We start from the raw sequence: 15931 nt of genomic DNA, 5'->3' as shown, positions 1-15931 counted from the left end.
CTGCTGCCCCTGCCGTGGCTCCAAGGGAGAGCGCAAGATGGGGGTCCCAGTGGCAAGGCCAGTCCTGAGCGAGAGGCAGGACTGGGCAAGGCCGAGCAAGGGCAGGGCTGTGGGCAAGCAGCCAGAGCCCCCATAACTGGGAAGAAAGAGAGGAAGGGGCTGTGCTGCAGCAGAGCGGGGGGCCCAGGGAAGCCTGTCAGGGAGCAGCAGCTGCTGCTGCACCCCAGGGTATGGCTCGTCCTCTCCCGGCTGCAACTTCGCTGCCTCCACCAGCCCGCCTCTCCAGGCAACTGCCGATTTAGCCTGAGCCTAAAACTGGCCTCGGGAGTCGGGCTGGCAGGAAGCTGCTCGGCTCCTTAACGCTCCAGCTGGCTCCAAGGCCGTCACAGCAGCTGAATGAGGAGGATGCACTCCTTTGCATGTCCTAGTTCCCATCAGCTGGCCGGGGCCAGCACAGACCATACACCCGTTAAAAACAGACAACGAGAGCACGTGTTGCTCCAGCCTGTCCTTACCCAAGGCTCTGATTCAGGATCATGAGAAAAAAAACTGGGGCAGGAGTTGCACGAGACCTGTGGCGTGCTTCTGGGGTGGAGGTGGCTGAGCGCCGGCCCTGGCACTGCCACCACAGAGGAGCCCATGCCAGCCCTGGCCATGTAATATGTGGGGCCAGGGGCAGGCACTCTGTGAAGGCAAACACAGGAGACACTGCATAGGTTTTGAAGGCAGAAATGTGCCTAAAGGTGACTTCCTTTGGTTTGTCCATTCAAAATAATTCATAGAAATATTAAATGAGTTGTCCTTTGGAAAAAAAATATTTGAAGTTTCAGGACTCAAAAATTAGTGTGTGTCCACGCAAATCAACATTTTGTCCTACCCCTTTCTGGAAGAAGGTTCACCGTGGGTTTGACACATTTTAAGCTGCTCTTTATCAGTTATGCTACTGTCCCAGTGAAGGGGCTCCTGCAGGCTACTGTCTTCAAAGTAAGACCAGTCCCATACACTGGTAACTATACCAATAACCAGTGGATGGGTTGTGTATAAATACTTAACAAAACTCTAATTCCTTCATTTAGGCTACATTTCATTCTGAAATACATCGCCATGGCCTGATCTACAGACAAGGAATTAGCCTTTCAGAAGACTGGCCTGGAAGATACACCCCACCCCGCCATCCCCCATATTTATGAACCACAGGAAACATTTGAATGAATAATGTTGCTAAACCCTGGTCAAAAGTTACGGAAATCCCCTGGTTTTAGTCAGGGAAGCATTGTTCACTGTTCATAGACAAGAAGGAGAACACAAAATTCATCATCCCTTCCCTGAGCAGAGGTTGGCAGATATTTTTTGGTAGCACAGACACCAGTCTGCATTTTGAGGCCGTTAGCGATTGGTGACTATTCCCAAAAGTAAAACATGCCATCTTAAACCATGCCTGTTTCTGTGCTGGGACATGAACCTTATTCAACCTGTTATGGGCTAACAGAAGAGTAAGTTGAAAAGCAATTTTTATATGGTGGAGAACATTTCACTGAATTTATCTCAAGATATAATTTGCTAACATCTTTTTCTTCCTTGCTCAAAACATTCTCTGGTAGTTATTTTTAGTAATGACATACATGTTTCCTAGTAAGGCACTTTGCATTTAATAGTAATAAGAAATAACATTATCTACTTTTTATGATTGAAGATTAAGGAGTCTATTCTAATAGCTTCAGTTGTCAACACAAGGCCCTCTGGTACTACGTTTCTTAGCTTCCCTGTTGTAAAAGAACATGTCTATGTAGATATTATTAATTTATCATTGCACAAAACAAAGTTTATGAACACTTAATATTTAATGTGCTGTGAATTTAATAATAAAAAATTAAGACTCTACCTTACATCATTTTTTAACTATCAGATTTTTATTCTTCTCATTAGCCCTTTATGGCTCTATTCTGAGATTTTAAACTCCTGACTTGGGTTTAAAAGCACTTAGTTGTGTATACTGAAATGTAAATACTTAATCTCTAGCCCAGTTGAATACAGGGACAATACCATGATGAAATGAAGCACAATGGCTTTTCTACCATATGTGGAACATAGGGATATAAATATAAAGCTGTACTGAAGTCCGTTGAGCTGCCCCAAGTTACATGAACTGAAGAGCTGGGTCCTTTCCCTTAGTAACTTCAACAGCTAGGTATGCTTGGTCTACTTTCAAAAAGCCCTGATGCTTTTTGCCTTGATACTTTGCCTGGTGAGTGGGTAGACACCCGTTAGCTTCTCAAACGGCCTTTACTACTTCTATCTGTCCAAGCAGTTTCTTGTGTAAGCATAATTAAAAAAAAAAAAAAAAAAAAAAAAAAAAAAGTAGTTTTCTACTGCAAAAGATTAACAGATCTTATTTATTATTTGACTTTAGCTTACAGACCTCATCATTATCTGGAATTGTGCTCTGGGTGCTCAGACTAAACAAAACATGTTGGGGTCTTAAACCAGGGAAAGTGTCTTTTGATGATAGTGGCATTATGTGGCCCAGCCCCAGCTGAGGATCTGGCTCTGTTATGTCTCGACACACATATGCTTGTGGTATATGATTTTGTTCCAACAGTGTGATTCATTCTAGATTTCAAGTACAGAACATGATTCATACTCATTTCTTTCTTTACATTAGTATTCTCTAGCATAGCTGTTGAGGGTTTAGTCAGAAGAATAATTAATGTTTGGTTGATAATCTGAATCCCAACAGCTCATCCCAGACAATGTTTCTTGACAGCAAATCCTGCACCACAGAGATTAAGGGACAAATTTGTAAATGTCAGAAGGCAAGGACTGCACATGGAAATGCAGGCCACAGTCACCAGCACACCCCATCCACCCTGCTCCATGCCGCTGCGCAGCGGCCGAAACGTTCCCACCGCACCATCACTGAGACACAGCCCCAGTCTGATGGTATACAGCCATCGTGGATTTAGGCATGTAGATCACCAGCCATGCATTTAACTGGACATTTGCACATGCAATTATCTGACTTGCACACCCAACATCCATGTGCCTCTTGGGGTTTGCACATCCTGCTATCCAAAGTAGCCAAGCTTTAAAGTGGCTGCAACAAAAATAGAGAAGAAGCCTTCATTTTGTTAAAAATCTGGCATGGATTTCACTTTTTTTTCTAAATGAGACAGGAGGCAAATGTTCTCCAACAAAAGATAAACAACGACAATCAGAGCTGGAATATTAATACGCCTGAGTATGGGAAACAAGAAGGATGAGCCAGAAAGGAAATCAAACAATGAGCTCGCGCCTTGCTGGGTGATTATCCCAAGCGGAGAGCCATTGTCAGGGCTGCTCCCTCAGAGAGAAGCATGCACAGTGAGAGGAAAGAAGTGGCACTATCCATAAAAAGGAAATTGAGATAACCACTAGGAAAGGATTCAGAGTAGAAAAAACAGGTTGCTGGTAATGGAGGAAAAAATGAAATCTGAGTACTGATGACCATTGCACATCATCAGGACCCTTCAGAAGGAAGGACAGAAGGAAGATTCACAATTGCCATTGACAGCTTAATTTGATACCCTGGCCAGAGAACACCAGCAGATGAAGTTCAGCTCCCTCTTTGCTTTGGATGTCTTTGCTGGCAGAACAGCATGAGGAGGAGATCTTCATGAGTTTGATCTTACAGGAACCTGCACGGTACCTGCAGGTATTTTACTCAAGGGGAAACCAAGAATTTATATGCCTGTATTTTATGAGATGAGGCTTCAGAGAGCACACTGGTACCTGCCTGAACTTCAAAAAATGGTCATCATTTTACCACTACAGGCAGGGCTTGTCTAAGGGAAGAATTTGGCCTTAATGGCCAAAGTATCCCAATAGGTCATTTCATAGTATTAAAACTGTGATCACTGGAGAAAATGTGGAAACAGGCCAGCTCCTTACCAGGCACAGTTATTTCTAGCTATTTCACTGGAAATTCCATGTGTGAATAGCTTCCAGACACTCACCACACCAAATACTGTGGGTGGGATGGGAGCGTGGTGCAGGGAGCAGGCAGAGAGGGTATCCCCTTGCCTGTCCACTCCTGCAGGACCCAGGGGTACCTCACTCCTCCTGAGATCTAACAGCTATCAGAGGAAGATGATTTCAGGGAATGAAAAACCGCAATGGCAAGCATGATGCTAGGAAGGTGACTTATCACCTGAAATATCACAAATCATCTGCCACTGTATCACACTATGGGTCCCCTCTTCCACTCCTCACCGTTACTCTGAGAAGCTCACAGTCAGTCTCTCCAAGAAAGTGTCCTCACAGGTCAGAGCTGGTGTGAAAAGGGGTTTTCCTCTCACAGTCTGCATGCTGCAAAAGAAAATTACTCAGTTCTTCCCCTCTCCTCTCTGGACAACAGGACAATCCCTTGCACAACTTGTCATTGACCTGGTTGCTACAGGTGACTTTCAGCATAACACCAAGGGGACAGAGCTGCAAAATGCCACCAAATATAAACCCTAAGAGAGTAAACAGCCTCCACCAAATATGAATGATGGTACCTTGGGTTTTCTAAAAAGAGTATCACTTACTTGAATAAAGTAAAGTAATAGGGGTGGGTTTTTTTGTTTGTTTTTGTGGTTTTTTTTTCCCCCATACTCCTGCAGTTCTTGGAGTCTATTTCTGTTGCATTCAATGACTGTGCTGCCTGAAACATAGAGTGACATTTGGCACCAGAATCTTTCCCACCCACCAAGACTCAGACTGTGCTTTATCAACCAGGCTGGTTGGCTCTGACTGTGGCTAACTAACCCTCAAACCCAGGTTTGTCTTGCTTGGTGCTTTACTACTACTTCATAGCTCTCTGCAGAGAACTTAGTATTTCATCTCCTTCCCAGGCAATAATTATATTACAGATGCGAAAAACCACACAGGGCCATAACGTAGGGACTAGGGACTGAATGTCAAGTGTCCTAAGAAAGTGACTGTTCCTTGAAGCTCTCATGATTAAAGTGCTGCCATATGAAATTTTGGAATACATGCGTGTAACTCTTTCCTGCAAGTGTTTTTTTAAACTCAGGCTGGATCCTTTAATTGCAAGGCTGGTGAAAGCTGCTTTGTAATTTCCAGAGGGTTTGTGTAATGCATGTACATATTTAGTGAGAGGTAATAAACCCTTCTTCACCTCCCATCCAATGAAGCATTAGCACCACCAGTTGGTCATCAAGCCTGAATAACACCCAGTTCCAACTGCAATAACAACGCAAGAGCTTTGTTCAGGTTCTCAAGAGCAACGTGTTGTGTCATCCAGATGTATTGTTTAGTTGGCCTGAAGCTGAGGCAAGACATGTTAAAATTGCATGGGTGTATTTTTTTTCTGGGTTTGTTGATTGTACATGATTTGTTCCAACTTGAAATTTAAACCACACTAATTAGGGAATTAGAGAACTGTAATGAGGAGCTCAGCTAAATACCAGATCTCTCAGCACAGTCACAGTTTTCAGTTCACTGGTGAAAGACTGAAAAGGATCCAAAGAAAACACTATTAGTGATTTGGGCTTCTCAAGCATCCTGATCCAAAGATGTACTAACCTGCAGAGGGACTTGGGGCAGGCTAAGGTGCTGATTTTCAGTTCTTATGTCAGTAAATTGGGTCGCAAAACTGCTTCCTCATGGCACTCAGCTAGACTGCCATGGGCATGCAGTGATGCTCATGTCTTCAAAGACAGATGTGTGTCCCTGGTTACTTGAAGGGTTTATCCACTCTCCTTTCCTATTATAGTTTGCATAATTGGCAAATGTTTTCCCTTTTCCTGGTTCTCTGTTTTCCTCTTCTCCCGTGTTTTTTCTCGTGAAGAGGTGTGCTGGTATTTCACAGCACTTGCAGAGATTTCAAGTTTCATTCTTGCACATCACCCAGGGATTTAGCAGGAACATGAACTACCCTTGTACTTGCTTTACAGGTCTTTTCTATGGTGAGAGTGATCTAAGAAACTCTGAACGTAAAAAGGAAGCAAGATCACCAAATCTAGACTGTTTCAACCACCACTTCATGACTGGCTAAGATTATAAGGGTTATAACCAAGACCACACTCTGCAAGGAATAACACCTCCCAACAGAGGAAACAGTTTGTCAGTTGAGTACATACAAAGGAGGTAAACTATATAACCTGCTCCCTTACAGAAAAGCTAACCATTACACATAGAAAAGTGACTCTAGGCCCCCTCCGAATTCTAACATTAATATCTGGCCCATAGCACCAGTGTGATTAGTACACGTTGGTGTTTTGCTGTGTCTCGCACAACTCTGTTCAAATTACATCCTTGCTGCCCTCCCTTCTTGGGATGGCATCTAACAGTGGCACCCGAGACTGTAAAAGCTAATTCACTCTGGCAAGATTGTCGTTCTCAGAAGCAGCATGTCCAAAAAAATGCAATGCCCTAGACATTTTTGATATTGTTAGGGTTTTTTAATTAATCTTGCTTATAGGTGGGCGCAAGAGTCTTGGCGATGACTGTGGCCTCCCCACGCTATGCCCTGTACAAGCTCTGAGCAAGGGGCAGGCCTTGTCGAGCAGTTTTACACTCCAGGACCTGCTATCATGAGTTGCTGGTGGGGTAGAAGTGTGACACTGATGCCAAGCCCAGGACTTCACCATGACTCTTGAAGCTTGAACAAGCTTCAAGACAATAGACAAGACAGATAAGGAAAAAAGGATTTGGAACTCAGTTTTTCCCACTGGAAAAGTTCTGATATTCTTTGTGGTACTCTTGCTACATACTCTCCCTGTTTACACTTGATAGACTTGTACAAATAAACATAATAAAAACATTTTAATTTCCTATTTATTTGCACATTCGCACATTCCTCTCTTCCTTAGTCAAAATGAGCTTTGATTTGAGGATATTCCCACAAAACCGTATGTAATAGCTGAATACAAATAATCTATGATGTTTTCAGTGACTAAGACACTGTTAAAAATGTAGAGCAAAATATCACAGTTCTCAGTATGACTTTGTGCCTGATGTTGGCACATGATGCTTCCAAACCAAGGAGCTTGACTCATGTGAGTAACACCACAACTCCTCACCTGAGCAAGCATTTGCAGCATTCAAGCCCTGCCTTCGCAGGTTGGAAGGCTTTTGAGATTTTATTTTTTTTCTTTCAAGAGCTTATTAAAATTGAAAAATTATGCAGCCCATTGCTTAGTTGTTTCTCATATGCTTTCCAGTGCTCAGAGAGCATATCGTTTTTGTACCTTGGTTCTCAGCTACTCAGGCTCTCTCTCTGAAGAGGCTGGGCAATCTTCAGTGCCATGCAGCACTCAGAAGTGGCGCTTAGACTGTAAATATTATATGCTGCTGTAAGAACATTTGAATGGTAATACTCAAGCAATTACTTTCCTTTCAAGATCATTAAACACAAATCTGACTTGTATTTTAATAGGACTGCCAATGTATTTAATGGGGGGCAGTAAAGGGTAGTTTTTTTCTAATGGATGAATGTTTATATTATTATCCACTCTGAGAGACCACATTAGGAGGAGACTGTATAACGCTCATGTGTTTTGCCTCAGTCCTTTTCACACAGTATTCAAATTTTTCTCAGTTCTGCATCTTACAGTATGATGGCAAAGCTGCATCTACAATAAATCCCACAACCGTATTCTTATTATGAGACAAGAAAGACCAAATAGAGTCATGTTGAAAAGAATTTGCAATTTGCATTTCCCTCATGTCTGTTAAAATTTTAGAGAAAGCCAGTTCTTGGCAAGTTGACAGGTTTGGACAGTGACACCTGCTATGCAGCCATGGGACAGGACTGTAGGACTGAGAGAAACATGAGCGTCCTCACGCCACCCTGCAAACGCATGTGGGGACTGCTTGGCAGCATCCCTCAGCAGGGTCAGTAGGTGTTTCTGCCTCTATGTCTGTTCCCACTTGTGCTTGGGCTGCCAAGAAGAGTGGTCATCAGTGTGAGACATGCCGTGGGTGGTTGGGTCTGCACAGAAGTCAGCAACCGCTCTGTCACAGCACAGACCCACCCACCACCACTGCTGCCTCCACCACGGGGACCAGCTGGCTGAAAAGCAAAAATATCTCCCTAGTCTCTTATCAACTCTATAAGCAATTTGGACAAATTTGTTCCTGACTACTTATTTCGTATTAGTAGAACACCTGCATCATCTTGTCATTGTGAATTGAAGTCACATAGTTTTACTGAAGACAGGGTATGGGGTGGGCAGGAAATCATAACCAGTTTGGGCTGATCCTCAACAGGGTGTGTATTTTCAGAGCTCAGGAAAGAGCAAATGCTGCAGTCTGTGTCCACTTGCCACTCACTCCTCAGAAGTGAAGGCTGGAAATGACTATGCTACACAACTGGTGAACAGCTGGTAGCCTCTGGACAGTAATTAGAAAATTCTGACTAATCTTTTCTTCCCACTTGCACACATACTGTAAACCCTCCCCTGCTAACTGCAGTGAAGGATCTGGATATATTTCAGAGCAAATGCAGCTCTATAGGTTGTGCAATGTTATTACCTGTGCACAAAATCCAGGACTAAGAAATATATTTTTCTAAGATCAGTGCTTCTGCATCAGTCTGAATTTATCCATAGAAGTTTGTTGTTCAAAACAGCACCCAGCTCAATAGCTGAGAATGTGCACAAACCACCTGTATCCTCCCTGAAATGTTTCAGGCACAAATCTTCATGTCTCCCTGTTAGGTAGTTGTGGGCAGTAGTTATTACAAGCCTATCAAGTAGAATTTGGTAGATGTTTATAGGTCTGCATTGTAAACATTGCAATAAAAAACATCAGGAAGGTGGCTCTAAATCTGGAGGTCATGGAAAGAAGCCCAGGAGTTAAGGAGAAAGCAAGAAAATTACTTTGCATTTTAGTGGACAACAGCAAAAGCCAGCCAGGAATTGTGACAGGACCACATTTATAACCAGGATGCATCGTGCTAATAAATAGGGTGATAAGGGTGGGACTCTCCAGTCATGAATGGTTTCTACAAGTTGAAGGCAGTAATAATGAAGGTGAGTACTTTCATCTCCCCCCTCACCCTGGAGGACAGAGAAATCATATTACACTGAGATCCCCCCACCCTGCTATCTGCCTGGCATAGCTCTGCCCCAGCAGCACCTCTCTGAGCTCCTACTTGCCCAGAGCTTCTCCAGGGCTAGGGGACAGCTTTACCAAAAATTCCCGCCCTTAGAGAAGAAACGCAGCACGGAGGAGGCAGCAAAGGCACTACACAACTGCAAGGGCAGAGAAATGTGTGGAGCACAGTATCTAAGAGCTGGGATACAAAGTCCGAACATGTTCAGTGGTGAGCATGCTCCCAGAAATGTATGGCTCTTCTAAGAGAGGTACTCCAAGCACTAGAGCTGCCATGTTTGGGACTATTATTACAGAAAAATGTTACATTTTCTGGGTTAAGGATGGTTATCTGGAATTCATGGATAATTTAGTCCTTTTGCTTGCAGAAATAGTTTGATATGCTCTTTAAATAATCATATAAAGAGACTGATGTGTGATGTTTGTGGGTTCAGATGTTCTGAAAAGTGACATTCCTGTATGGCAGAGAATAAAGCTTAAAAGGGGATATTATTTATAAAAGCACCACCATGCACAGGCAGTGTTTATTTACCATTTAAATGCCTCATTTCTGTTCTGGCTGTCTGTGCTATAATTTGCACAGGCACTTAAACTTGAGTATAAATAAATGCAAAGAAGTAGTGGTTATGCAGAGTTAAGATGAGGAAATCAAGCGCTAAAAGATGGAGACCACTCCTGCAACATTGGTTCAGCCATCTTATCCACCTTTAACTTCTGCTAAGGGTTCCTTTACTGACAAGCAACCCACACTTGCATTCAAAGAGCCCGATCAGAATATCAGTGCTGAAGATGTGGCTGAGATTTAATGAGTGGACGGGCAGCGTGAGCCCAGCACCGGGTGGCATCTCGTTATTACTGAAATGCACGGGATGTGATAAGGCACCTCAGGTATCTTGCCAAGATCCTTGAGATGGCAAACATTTTCCTCTGGGCAAAGTGAGGCACAGACTCTGCTCCAGGATGAGGACAGCTGGGGCCAGGGAACAGGCCCAGGACAGCTGGTTGCAGTGGGGACATTTGTCACTGTCCCCCATGAGTGTTAGAGAGGGGGTGGTAAAACTGCACGTCCTCCTTGAGCTCTGCCCCTCACGCCACCAAATCTGTAAATGACCTTTTTGTTCCTGCACATTTAACTCTCCCCTGTGCTTATGGACATGTATATGGGAGCAGTGAGGTCACGTCAAGCACACACAGCCTCGTGGGAACATGGTGCAAGGACACGCTGCTTCCCATGGGCAGGGGCATCAGGCAGGGAAGGCAAGGATGCTCCCGGGATGGCAGGGCACCTTGCAGTTCAACTGCTGAACTTGGCAGGGAGAGTTTTACACCAAGTTTATGGTTGTGTTTCAGGAAAGAATTCTGTGGTAGGGCTTGATTAAAATATCAGGAGTATAAATCCCTCATCTGTCCCCTTTTCTTTATCCAGGCAGAAGAAGTGAGTTATTTTGGCAGAGAAGAAGGAGGCACCTCTTGCTTAATGTGTGTTAAAAGGGTGGAAAAGTCACATCTTTTTTCATGTTACAGCAAACTCCTGACTTGAGAACAGGCAGTAGGAAGGAAGGTGGGTGTAAGGAAAGATTATGCTACTTACCATGTCTGCTCTGTTGCAGTCCATAGGGAAGGCGCCCTCTCCGAGTTGTCCTCTTCCATAACACTGTCCATGATGACTTTTACAGCACAGCCCTACCATCTCCTGTCTTTGAGAAACTGTCAGGGGGTGCGCAGCCTCTCCAGTGAGTCCCTGCGAAGCCTCTCCGCACTGAGCGAGCACCCGTAAGGCAGGAGGAGCAAGCAGGGGAATGGGGGTGCACCAAAATCTGGAACGGCTCTTTCAGAGTTGTAGTCTGCTTCTGTGTCTGGGACAAGCACTGTTTGGAAAGTCGAATCTTCCTCTGCTTCTGCTTTGACTGCAATAAAGAGAAAAGCCTGTGACCAGCAAGATGTTCAATGCCAACTACACTGCAGGAAAAAGAGAGGAGATACTGTCTGGGGTCTGCTCTGGCCTCAAGTGGGGCTCAGGCAGTGTCAGTGCCATACTCCTCTTTGGGATGCTAACTTGTATGAGGAGCCATCCTTATCTTTTTTACACCAGCGTTTTCCATCGATATCAGTACAGCGTTATTCTACATGCATGTTACCACTGCAAAAGCATTTTCTTAGTCCTGCCTTCACTGCAGGGAAACCTGAGACATGTTTGTTTTGTGGCAATGAGATCACACCTCTTCCTACAGCAGGTGAAGGGGCATGAAGCAGCACCCGGGCAGCCTGCAGGATTTACAGGCTTTAGCAGGCCAGCAGGCACGGCTGTGCCCGGCTCCCTGGCACCGTGCACAGAGCCATGCCTTTCACAGCGCAGCTGGACACCAGGGTGCAAAGCGCCAAGTGCTCTCCTGGCTCTAGTCCTGGCCATGCAACAGCAGTGCAAAAACTGATTGTGTCGGTCCCTGGCCGGTTCCAACGAGCTGTCACATTTGCAAGGTATTTGAGAGGGAAAGACAAGTTGTCCTTAATGACCAACAGGGAATATCAGGTTGTTGTTCCTCTCGTGCTTCCCTAACAACTCTCCAGCTTTGCCCACAGCAGTGTATTTGTTCTCAGTCATATTCTGATTTAGTTACAGTTAGCGTTGGGAACAGCCCCCGTCATTACTGACAGCAATGGCATGTAGCCTATTGACTTCAGGAGGAGGGGAATGTCACCCCTTCTACGCGCATGTGTGTGCATGAGTGTCTTTTGAAAAGCACCAGGCATATATTAATACTAATAAGTAAGACCGCTATTCCTTTGCGTCTGCCTGATAGGCAGCAGGCAGAGTATGAACCACTGTATGTACCAATTAAGTGAAAAATAAATAACAGAGAGAAAGTAATATCTTTAACAGTGTATTCACTAGCACATACATATTTATTAGATACCAAATATAATGCTGCTCATATCATTGTTTATGTTCATCTTGAAGCCCTAAAGTCATTTATGGTATCATGGTTTAAATAATGAAAGTCAGATGCAGTAGCATTGTCATATTCCTCAAAGCAGGCTTGCTGATAAAGCTCTGCTTTTTATTTTTTATTTCTTGCATACACTTGGTCTGTTATTGATGTGCATCCTGCCTGGGACACTTCCAACCCAAGGGAATAAAATTCCTTTCTAGACTTCTTTCAGTCTGCAAGTTTTAATGCAACTTTATCTTAGTCATTCCATCCTTAAAGACAAACCACAGGGAGATAGAGGAAGCAGAGCTCATTTAATGAAGGTGCAATGTGTGGGTGAGGTGAGTAAGGAAACACAGCAAAAGCATGTGTGATTTGCTGGATGTATGAGTAGCAAGGGGACTGTCTCCCGGAACATGGTTAAATATGTAAACTCTGCCTAGGGAAAATGTTTATTTACCTAGATTGACAGCGATCAGGGTAAAAAGCACTCAAGATAAGTGGCTCTTTAGGCAACTTTAATTTGTTGATGGATGGATTGATGGGAGGATGGTCAAAGAAATGACAACATAACTCTCTGTAATGGAGATATCCTGTCTGCCGGAGTTTGCAGTACCATTTGGTCTAATTATTCTTGATCCATCTATGAGCAAACTTTGCTCCCAGTGAGACAAGTTGTCATTCCTTTTCCTTAAATAAGAAGATGAGGAAGTAAAATCAAGAACAATTAGAGCGAAGGATGATGACATCTTCTGCAGTCAAAAATAGATACAAAATCATGTGTATTGCTTAAAGATGGTTTACTATATTAATTGAAATAGTTGTGCGTTCTATTATGCAGTTTGTATGGGAACAGATGGTCCATTTCACAAATTAAGCCTTGTCTTTTTACATTGCTTCAACAAAATAATGGTGAACGAACACTGCTATTGTAAATGATCCCAAGTTCAAACCTTGCAGCATCAGAATGGGCTACGCTTTTCTGGTGGAAGTTTGCAGGAAAGTAAGGAAATTGCTCATAGAATCATAGAATCATTTGGGTTGGAAGGGACCTTTAAAGGTCACTAGGACAACCCCCCTGCCACGAGCAGGGACGTCTTCAACTCAGAGCCCATCCAACCTGTCCTTTAATGTTTCCAGAGATGGGGCATCTACCACCTCTCTGGGCAACCTGTTCCAGTGTTTCACCAGCCTTCATCCTACAAAATTTCTTCATAATATCTAGTCTGAATTTACCTTCTTTTAGTTTTGTTGTGGTTTGGACCTTGGCTGGCAGCCAAACACCATGCAGCTGGTTAAACCGGTGCCCCTTGTCCTATTGCTACAAGCTCTAGTAAAAAGTCTGTCCCCATCTTTCTTATAAGCCCCCATTAGGTATTGAAAGGCCACAATAACATCTTCTTGGAGCCTTCTCTTCTCCAGGCTGAACAACCCCAACTCTCTCAGCCTGCCCTCATAGGAGAGGTGTTCCATCCCTCTGATAATGTTTGTGGCCCTCCTCTGGACCATCTCCAACAGGCCCATGGCTTTCCTGTGCTGAGGACTCCGAAGCTGGATGCAGCACTCCAGGTGGAATCTTACTAAAGTGGAGTAGAGGGGCAGAATCACCTTCCTCGACCTGCTGGCCAGGCTTATTTTTATGTAGCCCAGATTATGGTTGGCTTTCTGGGATGTGAGCGTACATTGCTGGCTCATGTCCAGTTTTTCATTCATCAGTACTCCAAAGTCCTTCTCTGCAGGGCTGCACTCAATCCTGTCATCCCCCAGCCTGTCCTGATACTGGGGATTGCCCTGACACATGTGCAGGACCTTGCAATTGGCCTTGTTGAACCTCACAAGGGTCACATGGGTCCACTTCTCGAGCTTGTCCAGGTGCCTCTGAATGGCGTCCCATCCCTCGGGCACGTCAACCTCACCACTCAGCTTGGAGTTTTGCTGAGGTGTGCACTTGATCCCACCACCTATGTCATTGATGAAGATATTAAACAATACTGGGCCTAGTAAGGACCCCCGAGGGACACCACTTGTCACAAATATCCATCCAAACATTGAGCCATTGATTACTGCTCCCTGGATGCAACCATCCAGCCATTTCCTCATCTGCCAAAGAGTCCATCCATCAAGTCCATATCTCTCCAATTTAGAAAGAAAGATGTTGTGAGGGACCATGCAAAAGGCCTTACAGAAGTCCAGATAGATGACATCCATAGCTTTTCCCTTGTCTACTGATGTAATCACTCCATTATAAAAGTCCACTAGGTTACCGAGGCAAGACTTGTCCTTGGTGACACCATGCTGGCTGTCTCAAATCACCTCCCTGTGGCTGAGAACTGTTGCCCTCTGAGAGGACAAAGCATCCAGACATCCCGCTGGCCAGAAAGGGAGGCACAGCTGGCCTGTGAAAGGTCTCCCAGCACCCTATAAAAGAACTGCTGGTTGCATGGGACCTTCTTCCTCGTCCCCTGGCCCTGCCCCTGGAGTGCGGGGAGGTGCCATGTCCTCTGCACAGAACCCTAAGGGAGAGGGGAGGAGAGGGCCTGGCATCCTTTGGGCCACTGTGTTGGCACCATGTGAGGAGTCTGTTGGGAGACCATTGAGGGAGGTCCCTGGGGCCTGGAGGTCGTGGGGTTTGTTTTCAGTCTGAGGTTCCCCCTTGCCCTATTTTCTAGTTTTAAGGGCAAACCTCACTGCTGGGTTGTTTTTTTTTCTTTTTGTTTGTTTGTTTTTTTAATTAATCATCAGGGATTTTTTTATTATTCTTCTCTAACACAAAGTATGGTGTGATTCCTGCACTCACCTGGGAGTTTCATCAAGATGTTTCACCACAGCTATGGCAAAGACAAAGAACTCATAATGCTTCAGTCTTGCTCCTGCTCTTCCTGGAACATAAAATGGGTTAGGTTACTGGTCCTGTAGTATGGAATAAGCTGGGAAATGGGATGTGGTAGCATATGATTTTTGTGGACTGAATTGACAACAGTTTCTCAGGCTCACATCAGCTATGACGCAGTTGAGAAAGAGTCACACGTGTTTCAATATGGTCTGTTCTGCTGATCAGTCAGAGGTGACTGCTCACAAAGCATCCTGAGAAACCATGAAAATATTCTGCTGTTATTACTGCACTTACTGCAGAAGCAAAAGCTGCCAATCAGTAGCACAAACTGATGTCTCACATTTTCTGATCTGGCTGAAATATGTTTGCTCCAGGACTAGCGATAAAAGAGCAAATACCAGTAGCTGCTTCCCCAGCCAGAGAGGCGGCTGCCCCCAGCATAACTAAGGGCAGCCACGAGGTTGCTCTAAGGCAACACAGCCAATACTAATGCTTGTTTTCCAGGGGTGGATAGCCTGCAGTTTCTAAAGAATCACTTCCCTTTTGGCTCAGATTCCAAAAATTTGGGTTAACCCATCAGTGTCACTACTGGAAATTACATCTCCAATGCAGCTTATTTTTTGTGGGCTCGCACAAGGATGGGTGGCAGGAATAAAGGGCTGCAGTTAAAAGCAACTGCATGTGAAACGGGTGCTGGTGTCAGCTCACATCTTTGTAGATACCATCACCACAACCAACCTGAGCATGAGCTCTGCATGGGCCTCTCAGAGGAAAATTCATCATGGTGGGGGGAGTGGGAAGTAAATTACATTGGCAACAAATTCTCTTAGCCTGGACCCACTGATTGTGTGGGGCTGCGGGCCAATATTTGATTTGCTAAATGGGAGTCAGCCAGTCCTCCCATTGCAGTGACATCAGGGTGGCGTTGTACCGCCAGAGCCCTCCCCACACATGTCTGTCAATGGCACGGGATCCATCAGCAACAATTAGTCATTACTCTGAGACCTACCACTGACTGCAAACTCCTCTTGGCATCAGGATAAGGCCAGGATGAAGCACCAGGTATGTG

The 15931-nt window shown here is 44.6% G+C and overlaps 1 long non-coding RNA gene across 1 annotated transcript; it reads right to left on the bottom strand.

Moving 5' to 3' along the window:
- Positions 1-4242: 4242 nt before the first annotated feature.
- Positions 4243-14940, bottom strand: LOC113481364. The gene is made up of 3 exons (XR_003398662.1): positions 14827-14940; positions 10691-11006; positions 4243-4344 (listed from the first exon to the last, which is right to left on the bottom strand). It is a non-coding gene; the product is annotated as an uncharacterized LOC113481364 (long non-coding RNA).
- Positions 14941-15931: the final 991 nt, after the last annotated feature.

Source organism: Athene cunicularia (assembly GCF_003259725.1).
Source record: "Athene cunicularia isolate RWA chromosome 5 unlocalized genomic scaffold, athCun1 chr5_part3, whole genome shotgun sequence".
Classification (NCBI taxonomy): domain Eukaryota; kingdom Metazoa; phylum Chordata; class Aves; order Strigiformes; family Strigidae; genus Athene; species Athene cunicularia.
This window is presented reverse-complemented; position numbering and strand designations above follow the sequence as displayed.